Raw genomic sequence first — 18,956 nt, forward strand, 5'->3', positions numbered from 1 at the left:
TCTTTCTTGGTGTGTTTATCTAGAAAGAAATATTACATGTTAAGCTAAATTATGTCTAAGATTCTTAGTCTGAAAAAAAAAAAGATTCTTAATCTGTATCCTATTCTTAACACTAATAACCATGAAAAACTTTAGAAAGGAAAACCTCATTATTAATAACAACAGAATTCATTAATGTAAGATTTAAGATAGGCCATTTATTTCATTAACCCTGAAAATCTCATACAGTAGTAATATATTACTCTTTTAGAAATATTTTATTTATTTTAGAATGAGAGAGAAAGAGAGAATGTGGACTTGAGCCGGGGACAGGGGTAAGGGACAAGGGGGAAAATCTCAAGAATCTCAGGCTGAGTCTGCAGTGAGTGTGGAGACACACACAGGGCTTGATCTTATGACCCTGAGATAATGTCTTGAGCCAAGAACAAGAGTCTGATGCTTAACTGACAGAGTCACCCAGGCGCCCCAGTAGTAATATTATTAACCCAATTTTACAGTCAAGAAAAATGAGAATTAGAAAAAATAAATACTTTGCCCTAACATCACATATCTATAATTGGCAGAGTAATTGCCTTGTCCTCAAGTATATATATTAATTTAGAGGTTAAACCTTAATATCTCCTCTCTATCCCAACATGTGCGGAGAAAAAATTGGATGCTGATGCAGGATGATCATGCTTCTGACCTTTCATCAACAGGATGTGTTCTTTGTGTTATGCCACATGAATGAGAATGACCTTTAGTGACCCATGAACAGTCTTAAGCTGATTCCTGTTAGCCACTAGCCATCTAAGGGTCAGATCTGGAGGTGGTGTCTGCAACATTTGAGCAGCATTGTTTGTGACTTAGCGGAAATGACAGTGAGTAAGAAATCAGAGTCTCCAAGTTCTATTACTGATTCTATCATATGACTTTGGTTCATGTTTGGACCAGTTAGAACAGCAGGCCACTCTGGATCTCGCTTTCCTGGACTGACAAAAGGTTGGACAGATTTTCTCTAATGTCTCTGATGCTCTTGTTTATAGAGATCTAATTGGCCAGACTAAGGTTTACTGGGTGTCTTTGGCCTCGCTCTTGGAACGAAAGGAGAACTTCTACACGTTAAGCAGTTTGCATGGTAAAAGAAGACAATGGTATGTTCCAAAGTTTATAATAGATGTTAAATGATTAAAAGAAAAATGGTTTTGTTTTAAAACTTGGACCCTGGGTCAGGATTTAGACAGTGAACAATTACAAACAAATGTATTTTATCCATAATACTATTTTAGAAATAAGTCTCCATAGATAGCCTCCTATCAATTTTAAGATCAATGGGCTGAGTGTTATGCCCATCATCAAAAGCACGGCTTAAAATGTTGTAACACAGTAAGGCAAGACTTAAAGTAATATGTGGTTGGGTTGCTGGTGAAACCTGGAAACAAATATTTAATTAATATTAGACTATGTCCTGCTAGAGAATCTAAGTGGAATATTGAGGAAGAGGCCCATTTCTGAAAAGTATGGGTCACTTAGCTCAAAATCAAAACCCCAGAGCATTTAATTCCATCAGTGATTTTGACTTTAACTGTGCCTATGTGCCTATCTTTTCTTTATTAGAATACAGACATGTTGTTCATGTGCTATCATGAGAAAACTTTCTTATAGAGTATGAATAATATTAATATAGGAAATTGTCGATAACTGCAAAATACTTAGTATCAATTATTCAGTTTTATTTGTGACTGCTTATTTGAAACTTAAAGAAGAAAAAGGACTTTCACAGTTTCATTCAGGTATATGTACCAAGGCAACTATGGACAGACAGAGTTTCTTAAATATAGAAAAACAGAAATTAATCTTTTCAAGGGAATGTAAGGAATAATATTCAAGAACCTATCCAGGGTGGCCTGGGATAAACACAGTTTATCACATCTCAGTTAAACACATCTGAGTCTTGGTTTCTGCTATGTCATGATCTCAGGTTCATGGGATCAAGCCCCTTGTCAAGCCAACCCTTCAACCTCACCTTGAACCCCACATCAGCCTCCATGCTCAGGGGGGAGTCTCCTTCTCTCCCTCTGCCCATGCCCCTGCTCACACAGTCTCTCTCTCTCTCCAAAATACACAAATAAATCTTTTAAAAACATGCAGTTTTAAGAGCACTTTCTCTATACTGTATGAGCTATTCTTAACAAATATGTAGGTAACACTTTCCTTATGCTCTCTGAGCTCTATTTCTTTTTCTTTTATTTTTCTTTCTTTCCTTTTTTTTTTTAAGCTCTGTTTCTGATGGAATATACATACTCACCATGTAGATGGCTTCAAGGGTTCTGATCCTAACATTATGATTTTCCAGTTCAGCAGAAAAATTACCAATTTTTTTTGTTTGAAAATCCTGGGAGTCAAAAGAAAAACATTAGTCTCATATATAGCTGAACAAAGAAGGCATATTTAGAAATGCTATTATTGATTTGGGGGAAAAAAAAACCTTTGAAAACTGATGAAGTTTTGAGGACCCTCTCAAGAGGAGTCTAACCTGTTCATGAAATAGTAGATGCTAAAGCAATAAAGCCATTGGTTAATGCTTGGTTTTTAGGACCTATAGGGAAGGCATCATTCTGTGCTTCTTCCAAATAAATAAAAACTGATTCTCATTGAGCATTTTCACTGTCACTAGTGTCAATTCTGCATCTCCAGACTGAAACAGTGATCAGTATTTAATTATCAAAGTAGTCAAAATTTGTCATCTAAAACCTTCATACAACTTAATTACTTTTTCTATTATCCTTCTTGCTATAAAGAGGATCACAGTAATGATTCAAACCAAGACTTCAATCTCACATTTCCTAGCAGCTGAGATTTTCAAGCCCTTACTTTCTTTTCCATTTCATCAATCCATGCAGGATTTCTCACAAGAGTGCTGTGGACCCCTTATACAGGAGCACCCCACGGTGTTTAAATGCCAGTCACAGCCCCACGAGCACAACTACAATTGACCCCACATGCTGCTCAACACTGGTTGAGACCCTCCGCAGTAGTTCTTAGAACCCCCCCCCCAAGGCAGATCCAAAGTTACCTTCTCTTCTGTAGCGCTTTCTTCCTTCCTTGTTCCTCTGTTAATTCCAGTGGAAGTAACGGTCATCTTCCTTGCCACACTGCAGGTATGTTAATTCGTTCCTTCTCTCTCTCTCCCACGTTTCTCCCTTTCCCTCTCTCTCTTTATGTCTTCTTCCCTCCTTCTCACTCACTTATCTCTCCCTCACTAAACTATCTCTAGTCTTTGAGCCAATGGAGGAAAAGAATGGTGTGGTATTCACCTTTGTTTCTGCAGCACACACCAAAGTGTCTGACACAGAGTAGACATTCAAAAATGTTGCTGAATTGAATCAAATTGCTCTGCTTTATAAAGGCCTGAAAGCTTTTCCAATCCAGAAGTATTTTAATCATGCCAGTTGGCATCCATCTAATTGCAACTCCGAAGCCAGACCTGGCAGGCACCAGAATAACTTGCAGAACTTTAAAAAATACAGCTTCAAGGGCCCCACTCCATATCTACTGAATCAGAATATGCTGTAGAGGAGACTGAGGAATAGTATTTTGAAAAAGTTCCACAAAAGAAACGATATTTGGAAAAATGCCAATCTTCTCCTACTCCATGGCCTTTGGTAGAACCTTTTTAATTTCTTTGCACTAGTAGGAAAATGAGGAACTCCTCTTTAGGAAGAGCTTAGGGCCTCTTCTATTTCACAGACCACTGTGCAGGAAATAGCGTGACTTAAAAAGCATTTACAAAACAAATGCATTGAGCTATCATATATTTTGACTGCTTCAAATAATAAAAGTATACTAAAAACCTGCTATGGAGAAACCAACTTAAATTATTCAAGTATATTGTGAAAATGCTTGGTAAAGATAAAAATTCTAAAATATATTTTCTCCTTTTCCATGAATATGTTTGGAGGTAAGCACACTTTTAATAATTCAGATGCTTGGCAGCCATTTCCAGTTACATTTATGTTTGAAATATTCTTTTTGCATAGCCACTTACACACACACACACACACACACACACATATATATATATATATATATATTTTTTTTTTTTTACTGTGTCAAATAGAACTTTCAATGCCAATGTGGGCCATAGAATTTGCATTTGAGCACGGACTAGTAGAAACCTGAGGCACCCTTTCCTTTCTTCCATGTTGGAAGATATCACTATTCCTTCAGTCAAGATACCTCTAGAATAAAAATCTTTAAAAATGGGGGGAGTACCTGGGTGGCTCAATCAGTTAAGTGTCTGTCTTTGGCTCAGGTCATGATCCCAGGATCATGGGATTGAGTCCAGTTTCCTGCTCAGTGGGAATCCTGCTTCTCTCTCTCCCTCTGCTCTTCCTCCCTTATATGACCCTTCTCTCTCTCTCTTTTTCTCTCTCTCAAATAAATACATAAAATCTAAAAAAAAAAAAAAAAAAAAAGAAGATACCTCTAAGGTAATCATGTTTTTATCTAGTTATTGAGGCTTCTCTCTTTGTTCTTCTCTCTTTGTTTTGAACCAAAACCCAAATATGACCATTTTACCACCTTTGAGCCCAGACATATGAGAGAATAATGAAGAGTGAAATTGATGGGCATTTTAATGAGAAATAACTTTGCTTTCCCCTGGGTGTGTTAGACAGAGGGGGAAATACATTTACTAGAGATGGTCTAGACTTCTTTGCAACATAAGTGAAGGGAGAAGATAAAGCACCCCCCTCCCCCCACAAAAAGTAAATAGTCAATATCTTTCCAGTTCAGGAGAAGATATTACCACAGAAAGGAGAATGAGGCAGGGTGTCTGTGAACCTCAATGACACCAGTAAACCAGCCTTTCTTCGGGAGTAGGAGGTGAAAAACTGAATGAAGACCTCTTCTGAGGTGAGGGGAGAAGCTTCTAGCACCACTCTCCTCTAGAGTCCTAAGGCTACTCACAAATGACAGGCCCCCTTCATATGCTGCATATATAGGAATAAAGGCCTATCAAATGAGGAAAGGCAGAGACTATTCAGAGCTCGTGACAGCAAGAGAGTCAGTCAACACGACTGAAGAGACTTGAAGGCAGGAAGAAGGATGGGAAAGCTTTATAGTGGAGAATAGGGGCGGCTTCAGGTATGGTCTGATTGGAGGCTCTAAGTATAAGGACCCTTTAGGCAGGCTAATTAGAAGGGGAGCATTTTCTGTGATTGGTTAGAGGTGGATATTTGGCTCTCTCTTCTAGGACCTAAACTGGAAGCAGGAGCAATTATTAGAAAAGCTGTCAGTTATTAGTCAAGTCCTGATCCTTTTGGTCTGATTACTACAGAAGTTACAGTTTGACTTCTTGAGTTCTTACTAGAGAAAGCAGTCTGATTTCCTGTAGAATTGACTTGGCTTCTAGGACTGGCTATTGAAAATAAGAGGTTGGGAAGACTGAGGCAGTTTGGGGTCAGACTTCTATTTTGATACATGGTTGGCCATTATCTGTTCCTATATTCAGTCTGCACTTATAATCTTGCTACCACTCAAAGAGTGTTGCGGATCAACTGTGAGTTTGTTTGTTTAAAAATGCAGAATATCAAGCTCCTCCCCAGATCTTCAGAATCAGATTCTATCAAGTGATTCTTATGCAAAGTAACACTTGAGAAACAACTGCGCTGTAATTACCCTCATTGTACCAGAGGCAGGTACTATCTCCATTTTAAAGACAAGGAATTGAAGGAGTTAGAGGGCTTTAGTGACTGACCCAAGAAAGTGTCTAGTAGGTGGCAGAGCTAGGATATTGTCAGCCTCTGCCATTTGTACTCAACCTGAATGTAATCACTAACTATTCTCAACTGATGAAGAACTAATAAATACCATGAGGTGACATAGTACTGTATTCCAGGTGGGAACCAAGATAAATTCTTCCTAACAGGAAGCACGGGACAATGAAATGAAGTGTTCCTGCAAACTTTTTGGTGAAGTCTCATTCAGAAACATCAAGGCTAGTGAGCATTAGGTCCTCAAGGCAAGGACATTCCTGTTGTTAGAGAAAATTCTCAGAGGGCCCTGAATAGAGCAGACTATTGAGCTTTGACACGGGACACTTCTTTCTTTTTATAGGAAATAAATGGAATTTTAATCTATCATCATTATTATTAAACAAGACATATCCCTTCCCAGAAAATACAATTATACAGATTGCAACAATGGTAGAATTGTACATTGTACACAAGATTCTTGAACTCCTTCTTTGTCCAGAAATAATGTTTTTAGCTTTTTTACTCTATATTTTAAGGCATAAAGAAGGACTTGCCAGAGATGTCCCAAAGAGTTAGAAAGTTGTGATTATATCTCACCATTGAAACTTCCTCAAATACAATTAGAAAGCTATAAAGGTGTGTCATCAAAAAACCAACAGTTTGTGCATCTAGTGAGGTTATAATAGGTATGGAAACATATTCTTGCCTCTGAAATAGTGACTTGGTCATGTCCAAAAAGCTTGACTGTGGGTTGTGGGCCAACCTCTCTAGTTTCCATGGCCAGGTGAGTTAAAGCAGCTCCTACAATCACCACAGGTAATTGTTAATGGTTAATTAGCTAAGATTAATTTCATTTGAAGTTTAAAATGAAAGTCTGGGTCATTGTAGGTAGGTTTCATTCTTGCTTCTGTTTCTTTTTGCATTTTCTACCTGTAGTTAGGCTAGAAATGCCATCAATAAGTACTTTTTTTTTTTTTTAAATAAACTACTAACATCTTTTTAGAAAAAAATGTGTGATGAGAAAAGACTTTTTCTCTAGATTTTTGTGTAACCACATTTAGGAATGCATTTATAACCAAAGCACGACCCTTCACCTGATGCCAACCCTCAAAACAGTAGGTATAAAGACTACAGAAATAAGTAATGTAAAAAAGAGTGATCACAAAATCCATTAGATGATAGCAAATGCCAACTTTGTTATTCTTTACTACAAAATATACTCAAAGATACTTTAAACAATTTAGTTTTTATTTAATCCCAGTAGGCAAAAAACAAAATTTGATTTTGGATAAAGATCCAGATGAACTTAGGTGAATGGTCTATTTGATAAAGAAACAGCACAGTCTATTAAGTAAACTTTTATAACAAAATTGGAATGCAGTTTGTTATACCCATTTTAAGTCACAATCCACAATAAGAGTTAAAGAAGGAAAATAAGAGTGTTCTAATATATAAATATAAATATTTTTTTTTTCCTGAATACAGTTTTAGGTTTCATTCTTTTTCCAAAGGATGTGCAGTCTCATTCTTATAGGACAAGACATTAAGAACAAGAAAGCCATTTTACTTCCTTTTGAAATTCAAAACCTTACCTAGGACATTGTGTTGTTGTTCATGTTTTATTTGTATAGAAGGCTCAGCACAGTAAGGTTGTATCAACTTTGCGGGCTGTTTTTCATGCATCAAAACACTAAACTATAGAGATAACAGACCTAAGGGTCAACAAAGTAGAAAAAATTCTCTCAGTCATGTCTTTCCAAAATCTATGAGAGATGTTCATGGAATCCCAGGCTTATGTGGAACTTGGTTTGAAAGTGACAAATCCATGTGACAGCTGAAATTATTGAGCCCCTTTAATTTATAAGTCTTTTTGTCACATTCAAAAATACCTACATGTATTCTTTAAAAAATTACATACCTCCAAAACATTATAATCCAATTATTTGATATATTTTTGTATTTGTCTTTTAAAAGTTAAATACACACAAACACACACACACACACACACACAAATATACAAACAAGACTATTGGTAATATACTTTTCCAAAGCAGACAGAACAGTATTGAAATTGTAACACAAGACACACAGAGAGCTGGAGAGAAAAGCCTTAGATCCTGGAATCTCAAATCCTGGAACCAAAGGAAAGTTATGGCCACGCTCATTCCCTATTGTAGATGTTTATTATTAAAGGGGAAGAAAGTGCATATAAATATAGCACAGACATCGTTTAAGTTCCTCAAAATGACATAAAGTATTTTAATTACAAACTCAGTATTCATCGCTTGCATTCATTAAAGAAGCCAAACTGCAATGTTATTTTTTTCTTTATGAAATTTTCCTTTCGGTATTCAAACCCAGAGAAAGCATCATATTTCCACTTTGACTGCAAATTCAGTAGTGCTGAGGAATACTTAATAGGTGCTTGTGGTGGTTTCAGGGTAAATTCAAAGAAAGTTAAGTCTTGGATGAATCACAAAGCCAACATCTTTGAGTACAATGGAAAATGCTATACATATGGTATCCATTTTTCCTATCCTAAAGTTCAGGAGCAGAGGAAGTAAATGGATATGCTGTTAGTTTGTTTGTGTCTATACACCAATAATTCATTTGTACATCACTTAAAATAATGTCTGGTCTTCTAAGCAACAGGTGTAGAGTAAATGGGGCTAAAAAGTTGTAAGAATCTAGGTCTGATTTGGAGAATATATGCTTTGCAATAGTTGTATTCCTTTCTATTTCTCATAATAAAGTGATAAGGATTTTTTTGGAAGGTTTTAAGCCAGAACTTCTCATTGCTGCATTTAAAATTTAACGAGATCCACAGATGGTATTGGTTCTTGATGGAATAAACTAAATACAGATTATGAAAAATCAAGTGCAATTGCTTCAGGTGATACAATTCTCTTTTTTAAACCTATTTCTTAAGAACACTACTGTTAAACTAAGAGACAAGACAAAGGTGGAGAAATACTGAACAGAGTCAGGTATCTCAGGTCCTTGTTCCTAAGAATTTATGTATTTCAGGCACGTACCTCACTTCACCTTACAACCTCGGGAAATTATAATGTTAGTGTTTAGCTCCAAAATCTCTTCCAGTGCTAATGTTTTATAACCATATTATTTTTTGGATGTTTAATCTTTACCATAATAACAAAATTAACAGCAACAATATCAGTAATAGCAACAATAATAAAATGAGAGAGGCACTGGGGAATACTTGGAAGAACACTATGGGAGTCAGGCAACCTACATTCTGATTGTTTCTCTCTCAGTAAATTGTAAAATGACTTAGTATGAGATGCTTCTCTGGGTCTTAGTTTCTTTTTCTTTTTTCTCTACTAGGACAGGTAAAATGTGTTCCCAACCAACTTCTACATAACTCCAGGATTTCACGCATGTTCTGCATGCAAAACCACACACACACACACACACACACACACACACACACACACCTTTATATATGTAATAGTTGAAAAGAAAAACAAAACAATATATTTGCTTACATATGTATTTTTTCCTAATCAATACCAGAGCCTATCAACTCATTGATTAGTACTGCCTACATTATCTTGTTTCATATTGTCTCCAAAAGAAAGCATGCCACTTCTATTTAGTCAAAGAACATCCTGAAATTTTCAGCAATTTGGCTCTAAGTATATGTTCCTACGAATACTTTTATAATGAGCCATGTGGAAAGGAATTGTGCAATTTCAAATATTCATTTTGTCACAAGTGTCTCTTTGTTTTTACTGACTTGACAGAAATTGAAGATATAAATTAAAGTGATACTAATAATATTGCTTTTTATTTTATGTATTAAAATTTTCTGGAAAATGTTATGTGACTAAAAGATTAATATTTTTAAGCTTGAGTGTCTTGAACAATTGATTCTATAAGTTCTCTTTTACTTCCAATCTTGAACAATTTTAAACAATTGGCCAGAGAAAAGATCTAAAAGTTATCTTAAATTAGACACAGAAAAGGCAATGTTTATATTCCCTGTCAAAGGTAGTTGCCTGCTGAGTTTCTTGTAAAGCAGCTCTCAATCTAGAGAAATGTCTTTCTCATCTTGGAAAAGTCCTGACAAGAATCCAAAGTCTTTATTGATAAAGGATCCTTTTCAATCCATAATGAAAATTCTGTTCATTACAAAGTGAGCAAGTGGTCTCTTCTAGTGGAGAGACTAGAAGTCAGCCTTTATGTGGGGAAGAAACATCCTCATCATGCCAAGGATATCAGTGGGACCAATTCCTTTAGAATAGCAGAAAGTGGCAAATGCTTTCCTATGCTATGGGAGAGAAATGGAGTGGGGAGAAATGGAATGGGGAGAAATGGAGTGGGGAGAAATGGAATGATCTTTGTTTTTTCAAGCTCAATGAAATATTCGTGTATCATTGATCTAAGGTTTTGTGCACACTGTACTTTGGCAAATTATATTAATGATTTTGGACTTCCTTGTCTATTGACTGGGCAAATTCCCATGAAATGAGAGATAAGAGTTAGAGCAGAATGGAAATGGAAGTAAGGGGAAAGATAATAAGTTCTCTTATTTTTAGAGAAATTGGGGAATAAAGTACGAGCAATGTAAATGACAAGCTTCTAGGTTAATACTTAATTCTCCTTTAGATTGGTTCAATCCTAGAAATTTGTGAATGAAGACACTTGTTTGTTTTACCCTTATTAAACAATTCATTTTCTTCTTTTCATATTTCATTATTTCTAAGAGTATCTCTTATTATGCCATTATGCATCTATCCATCTATGACTTTTGGAATACTACCTCCTTTTTCAAAGCTCAACTCAAATGACACCCCCTTGTTTTTTTTTTTTTCACCGCCTTGTTGATAGGTTGTTTTAATTCCTCTACAGATCTAATTTTTCTCTCTTTTATAAAACCAGTCAATACTCTAGTAGTGATATTAATGTCTTTAATGCTTTTTAACTATAATTTCAGGACAAAATAGAAGTGCCTTCTAAAGCTAATAATTTTAAAAAGATAAAAAATAAAAGCTAATAATTTATTTTCTTGGAAAAGGTAAGAAACTATAACATAGGTAGTGAAAACAAAAAAGAGTGAAAAATACATTTATATATCCAAAGATTGGAATATTGAAGAGAGAATGAAAGAGTGAATGAAGACAAAGAATAATTGGATAAACTAAATAAAAAATTTCAGTTCCAAAAAATTTGTAAAACGGCCATATTTCTGAAAGAGTACATGGGTAAGAGTACATCAGAAGGTCTCCCACAAGGAGCAGGGAGTTGTGTGCTTTTGTAGCAAGGATGACTGCAGCTGGCAAGGAACACCTACCCCTGTGACTCTAGCTTCCTTCACACCCACTGCAGGGAGCTGTGCTTGTTTCTCCCCTAAGTAGACCTAGGCACCTCCTCCTCCCCCCAACACCCACCCCGCCCTGCCTGGGAACAATTAACACCATAGGAGTCCTATACAATAAAGGAAAAGGAAATGAATGGATGAGACATGACAAAAATGCTCCTTATTCCTAGTATTTTAGTTTAGAAAGAGTTCATGAAGTTTTCTAATGTTCATTTTGAACCGTCTAATGAAATACTTCATTGTTTAAAGTTGTTACTCCGTGTCTAATCTAAAACATACCTTCACATCTGCTACCCTGTAAGTAGCTTTAAAAGAAGTTGTTTTTCTGGTTTCTCTGAGATTAAGTTTCTGAGGATGATTTCTGTCTCCAATCCATTCCTATAAATATGAAACTGCAGTCAGGCATTGCACATTTATGTCTGAGAGCAGGTGGAGGCAAAGTAAACCTGATGAGCTTCAGGGCCCTTTTATTCAGTCTGTTTTGTTTGTTTCTTGGTATCCAGATTACCCTGAGTGACAAGATTCAAGCTGAAGTTTTCACTGAAGTTCTCATATGATTTTCTTCTCAGACGTGAAAGCAAAAGCATAGCAACATGAAGAAAATAGTAGGTACTGACCACGATTCTATCAACACCCTTCTCGTTTACACGTAAATGGGGGTAAAAAAAAGAGGCAAATCACCCTTCTGATCTTGCCTTATTGAACGTAGCTATTCCAGGAAAGGTTGGGAGGAGGTGAATAAACACTTCATCAAAATCTACAGAGGCAATCAGTGCAGAAAAGCTGCACCAAACATTATGTGGTCATTTTCCTCTTAATATCTTCTGCTTCCCAAGCTCGCTGCTGGCAATAGAGTGGCATATGGCTTGAATACCAATGTGCCCCTTGTCCTGGTAAGGCTGGCAGTGTAATAGCTAGGATAATGGTTTGCCATTGCAGCTTATAGATGTTGTTAACCCCAAAGCAAATTGCACAATCCATCTTGCTATGAATTATTACAGAGAAGTTTGACACTCAACCCCAAAGCAAACTGTAGCTCTGTCCTATGGTTGACTTGTTTTTTGCTGTTGTTGAAGTTTGGAATTCAACACTATTCTATTGTTTTCCCTCCTTTCTCTATTTCCCAGTATCTAATAATTTGTGTTATCTACAGCAGTCCACAAAGCATACTTCAAATGCTTCATGCACATGCCCCCCCGCAAAACCCACATTGACATTTGCCCTACTAACTGGTTCTGAGTCCAAGAGATACCTGAGAAATGTAAAAACCAAAGTTTCATTTTTGCCTAAACCAGTTGTTGCTTTCAGTGTCAAGTCTGTGAACTAAGTGCATGGGCTTCACCTAGATTTCCCAAATTCAGTCCTGGACTTACTAAATTGAAATCCTGGGGGCGCCTGGGTGGCTCAGTAGGTTAAAGCCTCTGCCTTCGGCTCGGGTCATGATCTCAAAATCCTGGGATCAAGCCCAGCATTGGGCTCTCTGCTCAGCAGGGAGCCTGCTTCCCCTCTCTCTTTGCCTGCCTCTCTGCCTACTTGTGATCTCTGTCTGTCAAATAAATAAATAATCTAAAAAAAAAAACTTTAAAAAAATTTAAAAGAAAAGAAAGAAAGAAATCCTGAAGGGGGTGCTGTGAAATCTGCAGTTTTTAGTAAATCAATTTCATTATGTGATTCTTTCATGAACTACATTATCAGAGGCATTGGAAGATGGAAACATAAAATCTTCATTCTCTGTTTGCTTTCATGCTTCCTTATGAAACTAACCAAGGTCACATGGACAGCATCAACTCTCACAATCTCCTACTGCCTGAAGTCCAGTCAACAGATGACTCCACCAGCCCTCACAATCCCACCCCCACCCCCCATCTTGTTGCTAACTGCTGAAAATATACTCTTACCTGACTTTGGCCAGGAGCTATTGTGACTGAAAACTGTTCAGTCCTGTAGTAAAGATAAGTGATGTCCCCTACTCCCTCCCTAGTCCCTAGAAGAATGGATCACAGGTGACTCACAAGCTATTTGACCATTTTCCTTTCTATTGGCCCAGTTCAGACATCAAATTGCAGCTTGCCTGACTCCTATAAAGTGAGGCAGAGGTTGGAGTTTGAGAAGTCCTGGTAAACAATGGAAAATGTCCCTCAGGTTAACATGTTACCCTTTTTGTTAAAAGTCACAATTCCCCTCTTGTTTAAATTATAGGTCATTGAGATTATTGCTCATGCTTTCAATAAACCCAGTAAAAGGAAACATTAACTCACATGCTCTAGTGGGTGGGAGAAAATTACTAAAATAATAAGATGAAATGAGCAGAGGTTAAGGGAGGAAGCTTGTGAATTTTAATAGAAACCATTTATGGCTTAAAGGATCCATTATGTTAGCTGTTTTTTTTGTTTTTTTTTTTTTCAGTTTTAGAACTGTATACCTGAAAGAGTTTCTTAGATAATTAAATGAGTTTCTTCTGTGACTTCTACGCTCTCTTTAAAGATCTCAGAATTCATGAAGCTCATATTAAAAAGCATCTTTACCATTTCAATATTTTGATTATTTTGCTAAAATGTTCTTTCTTAGTTTGAGTCAAATTATTTCTAGGTTTCATAGCTGGTTCTGGATACAGTTTAAGGTTCATTACTCTCGATGCTGGTCCTGGACCTACTGGATAAATCCTTCATGTAGTTGAACACAATGTTCATGCCCATATCCTTAGATACAGCAAACATTCCTTCCTGGTGACGTTTTTCAAGTTCCCTGGAATCCTCGCTGTGTTTGTCTCTGGAAAAATTCATGTTTACCCCCGTCTCCTAGAATGTGATCTTCTGAATTGAACATAATGCATTAGGCATGACTGGACATGTCCTGGACACTATATTTTTATAGCACAACCTAAAATTTCATTAGTTAGCTAGTTAGTTAGTTATTGCAATAATCACAATAATATTCATATAGAACTTAAAAGTCAGCTAAAACATTTAGGTCTTTCTTCACCACATACCACCTCCACACTGGTATTTAGCCAAATCTCCCATATGTGTACTGGTTCTTTTAATTTTTTTAAACGAAATGTGTAACTAAATGCATTTACTGATAGAATTTAATCTGTCTTGAATAATTCAGTTCACAGAATGATGATTCTTTTTTCCAGTATTTAAACTTTCCTTCCAGGCATCACACCTCAAAGGTCATAGACATATTAGTTGGGGGGAAAATATTATGGGAAGTAAATGCTATTGACACATTTTCAGATTTTAAAAATATTCACAAGATCTATTTATTACAAGTGATAAACCAAGGTATTATTTACCAAATCACTTCTACTTATTTAAATATATATGGAAATATATATATTAGAGATATATATCATATATATTATATATATGGAAATATATATTTGTTTATATAAAATTTTTATATATTTATAAATATATGTTTATATGTAAAATAATTTATAAATCATAGATATTCTGTGATCTTATTCCTTTCCTTGAAATATATATATATATATGACAGATATATATATATCACACATGAATCTATTTCAGTTTAGCTTTCTTATAGGGCCAGTGGCGCAATGGATAACATGTCTGACTACAGATCAGAAGATTCCAGTTTAGCTTTCTATCTTATGTCAGAGAGTATTTATATAATCCCATTTAAGTCCATCACAATTCAATAGTTACTGAATGCTTAAAACTAATGTATTTAACAAATATTTATTCAACTGCTAACATAGTTACAAGTATAGGTGCTAAGTATATACTGGTGAATAAAATAGTCATGGTATCTGGTCTCATGCACATAAGTTTCAGTTTAGTGCTGAAGACAAAAAACCAACATGTATGCAAAGAAATACATACACAATTACAATGTGTGATAAGCCTGACAATGGAGAAAAAAACCAACAACAGAAAAACAGGTTGGAGGACCTACTTTAGTAAGGTGGTCTATATAGTTTTTTTAAACCAACCCTATACAAAGTATTCATTACCAATAAAAAAAACAATTCTGTCATAGTTTATAATGGCTATTTGAATCTATGCATCTGTTCAAAGTTTTTTGTGGCTATTTGGGTAAGCCTTAAAACACCATTATTATATAGTTTTGAGACAATGTATTTGATCTGAGATATGGAAAAAATGATGGTTGAAATAATGCTACTGCCTTAAATAGGGTTCTAAGTTTTCAGTTTTTCTGTGGGATCCTTAGGAACAAACCCCGTAATTCATAATTGTAACCTTTCTGGTTTGTCATACATTTATAGGTATTGCCAAATGATATCAATTTAGGAAACACACTACAAAGTCTTGAAAACAGAGCTATGCAATTATGTGATCATAGTTACATTCCTTGATGGTATTAGGTTTGCTAGGAATTTCTAGGCTGTGAGTAGTAGCAGTTTTCTGGTATTTCTTAAAGCCATCATTTGACTGCCTCTTGCAGAGTTTTTCCCCAATAAAATAAGATTAAAGAAATAGTATTAATTAACCTCCTCTATTTTTATTAATGAAAAGAAATGTACTGTATCTGATCAGTTTGCTACCATAAAGGAAGAAGTGCTTATTCTGAATTTATTTTACCTAATCAATAGCAGACTTTAGGAAAAACAATGACTTAGATGATATCCAGAAATTGGTGACCTGGTGGAAGAGAAACTAACCAGAGTCCAGGGACGTAAGCAAACAGTCAAAGCTCAGGACTGCAACAATAATGCCACATCAGAGAGCTTGTCTGAACAATGATATAGAAGATTCAGACTATAATGGGGATGAGGAATTTGTCTAATTCTTGGAATAATGTAAGGGGTAAGTCTTTAGAAATGAATGGAAAGATACAGGGGTTGTTGGATACATAGCAAGTTCCAAGTCATTCCAAGAGTCCCTTAAAAATATGAGGGTTGGGGCACCTGGGTGGCTCAGTGGGTTAAGCCTCTGCCTTCAGCTCAGGTCGTGATTCCGGGGTTCTGGGATTGAGCCCCACATCAGGCTTTCTGCTTGGCAGGGAGCCTGCTTCTCTCTCTCTCTGCCTGCCTCTCTGCCTACTGGTGATCTCTCTCTGTCAAATAAATAAATAAAACCTAAAAAACCAAAAAAAAAAAAAAAACATGAAGGTTAAGAAGTGAATCAGGCCCAACCTACAGAAAATGAGCCTAGTGATAAAATAGGTCCCGAGCTGGTAAGCAGAATTTAAGACTAGTCTCCTCTACTTTCTCAATAACGTCTTATGCCTTGGCACAGGAAGAGAAATTTCTGATAAGGAAGACCCACCCAGAAGTTAGCCAGGTAAACTGCCTAACCAAGCTCTTTTCCTCTTTAAATGTCCAGTAAAATGTTGGTATGGACTACACAGCTGCAGACCATGTTCAAGCCTATGGGAAAGTTGCATTCATGACAGAAACAGTTAGAAGAACTCCTAGGTTTTAGGGAAATGGGTTGAGCAGTGAAGCTCGGGGGAAAGAGCAAAAGTCTGACAAGTTTGAACAAAGGTATAGCAGAATCAGTCCATGAGCTGGCTTTAGGGACAAGTGGAGGGAAAAAGGACAGGTAGGGGCCAAAGTGGCAGAAGAGATATGATCTGGGCTAGTGAAGGAATAGATAATTCCAGAAATACAGGAGAAAATTAATTAAAGGCTGAATTTTAAGTTTCCTTTCTTGAGGACTCCTTTCTGGGTAGGAAACACAATTATCAGGATTGACTGGACCCCAGTTCTTGGTGATTAAATGTTGAAGAATTAAATGGGAGGGAGCTAGGGCTACAGATGGAGGCAGAGTATCATTTAAGTCAGAAGGGAGAAGCTCCATTAAGTTGGCACCCAGAGTGGCCTGGCCATCCACAGTAGTATTTAAAAAGGCTTCCCCACTGGGAAAGTTTGTGGAGACAAACTGCCTTCATAGTGCAGACATAACCAAATGCAAAAGCTTTCTCGTGTGGAGTTGAGAGAGATCAAGAACTAATAGTTCAGAGGGTCATGGGGTAGTAACAAGCAGACTCAATCTTAACCTACGGTGCTGGGAGGGCTTTTGAGTTGCTGAACTATGACTTCATCATTGGCTCACAGAGAGGGGCAAGTAGCCCCAGTTAGCTCATTTATTAATGGCACACTCTAGAACAAGCTGGCTAGGAGCAAAGGCTGACAGTGACGATAAGCCATGAGTTATGATGTGGCTGAATTTTCAGGAACTTGACATTTGTGCAGAACTAACATCTGCATCATTTCCCACTCTTTCCTAATGTGCTGGACATATGCACCTTGATAACTTAGTGGCAGTGGGAAATGCCAAAACACAAGTGAAGCAGAGGTTGTAATTGCCATCTTGATAAAAATAGGCAGATCAATGAATCACAGGGATTATGACAGGAATCACAATTACTCCCATACTTTGGGCTGAAGAATCCTGTTCTAATCAATGAGGATATCCTCTTCCAATGATACAGGTACATGGTAAGGTAAGGGAGGAATGGGCAACAGAAAGATCCGCTGGTTCAATCCAAACACTCAAGGAAGACATTCATAGAGAAATTGCAATTGGATCACCATCACATCCAGGAAGATAAAAACAAGCTTATAATAACAAAACCATGATGGGGTACCTGGATGGCTCAGTTGGTTAAGCATCTGCCTTTGGCTCAGGTCATTATCTCTGGGTTCTGGGATCAAGCCCTGTGTTGGGCTCACTCCTCAGTAGGGAATCTGCTTCTTTCTCCCTCTCCCTCTGCCCCTCCTCCCTGCTCATTCTCTCTCTCTCTTCCTCGTATAAATTTTTACCTTAAAAAAATAACGAAATCTTCCATATCCATGTCCATATAACCAAGTGAAGAATTTAGAAAATTCTGGATTTTCAGAATTGTGTATCAAACTACAGCTAGTAGAACTATAGAGCTCAGAAGTTCACCTAAATTGTGTGCTGGCTGGGTTAGTGTTGCAGAACATATGTTTATTAAGTGTTTCCATCAATAATATCCCTTCATAACCCATTTATCTTTCATGAGATGCCATGGCTGACTTAGGGTTCTACTGATTTTATATCTTAAAAGAGCGTACTCAGCACATGGATTCTTCTAGACATAAAGCAACTTTGTAAATAATAAAATTCTATACATTTCAGATTTAAATCCTTATGGCATTGATTTGGAAGAACTGTTAAGTTCAGACTGATATCATGGCACCCTCCACTAGGGTGGTTTTCCTCTAGAAAACAGTATGGAGATTCCTCAATAAGTTAAAAATAGAGCTACCCTATGACCCAGCAATTGCACTACTAGATATTTATCCCAAAGATACAAATGAGGTGAGCCAAAGGAGCACCTGCACCCCAATGTTTATAACAGCAATGTCCACAATAGCCAAACTATGGAAAAAGCCCAGATGTCCATCAACAGATAAAGTGAATGTGATATATATAGGTATAGACATAGATATATATGTATAAAGAAGATGTGAGATATATATATGAATATGACTATTACTCAGCCACCAAAAAAAAAAAAAAAGAAAGAAAGAAATCTTACCATTTACAGTGTTGTAGATGGAACTGGAGAGTATTATGCTGAGGGAAATAAGTCAATCAGAGAAAGTTATCAAATGGTTTAACTCCTTTGAGGAATATAAGAAACAGAGAAGAGAATTATAGGGAAGGAAGGGGAAATGGAATGGGAAGAAATCAGAAAGAGAGAAACAAGCCATGAGAGACTTTTAACTATGGGAAAGAAACTGAGGATTGCTGGAAGGATCGGGGGTGGGGAATGAGATAACTGGATGATGGACATTAAGGAGGGCATGTGATGTAATGAGCACTGGGTGTTATACATAATTCATAAATGATTGAACTCTACTTCTGAAACTAATGATGTACTATATGTTGGCTGATTGGATTTAAATTTAAAAA

This window comes from Mustela nigripes, chromosome 5, assembly GCF_022355385.1.
Source record: "Mustela nigripes isolate SB6536 chromosome 5, MUSNIG.SB6536, whole genome shotgun sequence".
Lineage (NCBI taxonomy): Eukaryota > Metazoa > Chordata > Mammalia > Carnivora > Mustelidae > Mustela > Mustela nigripes.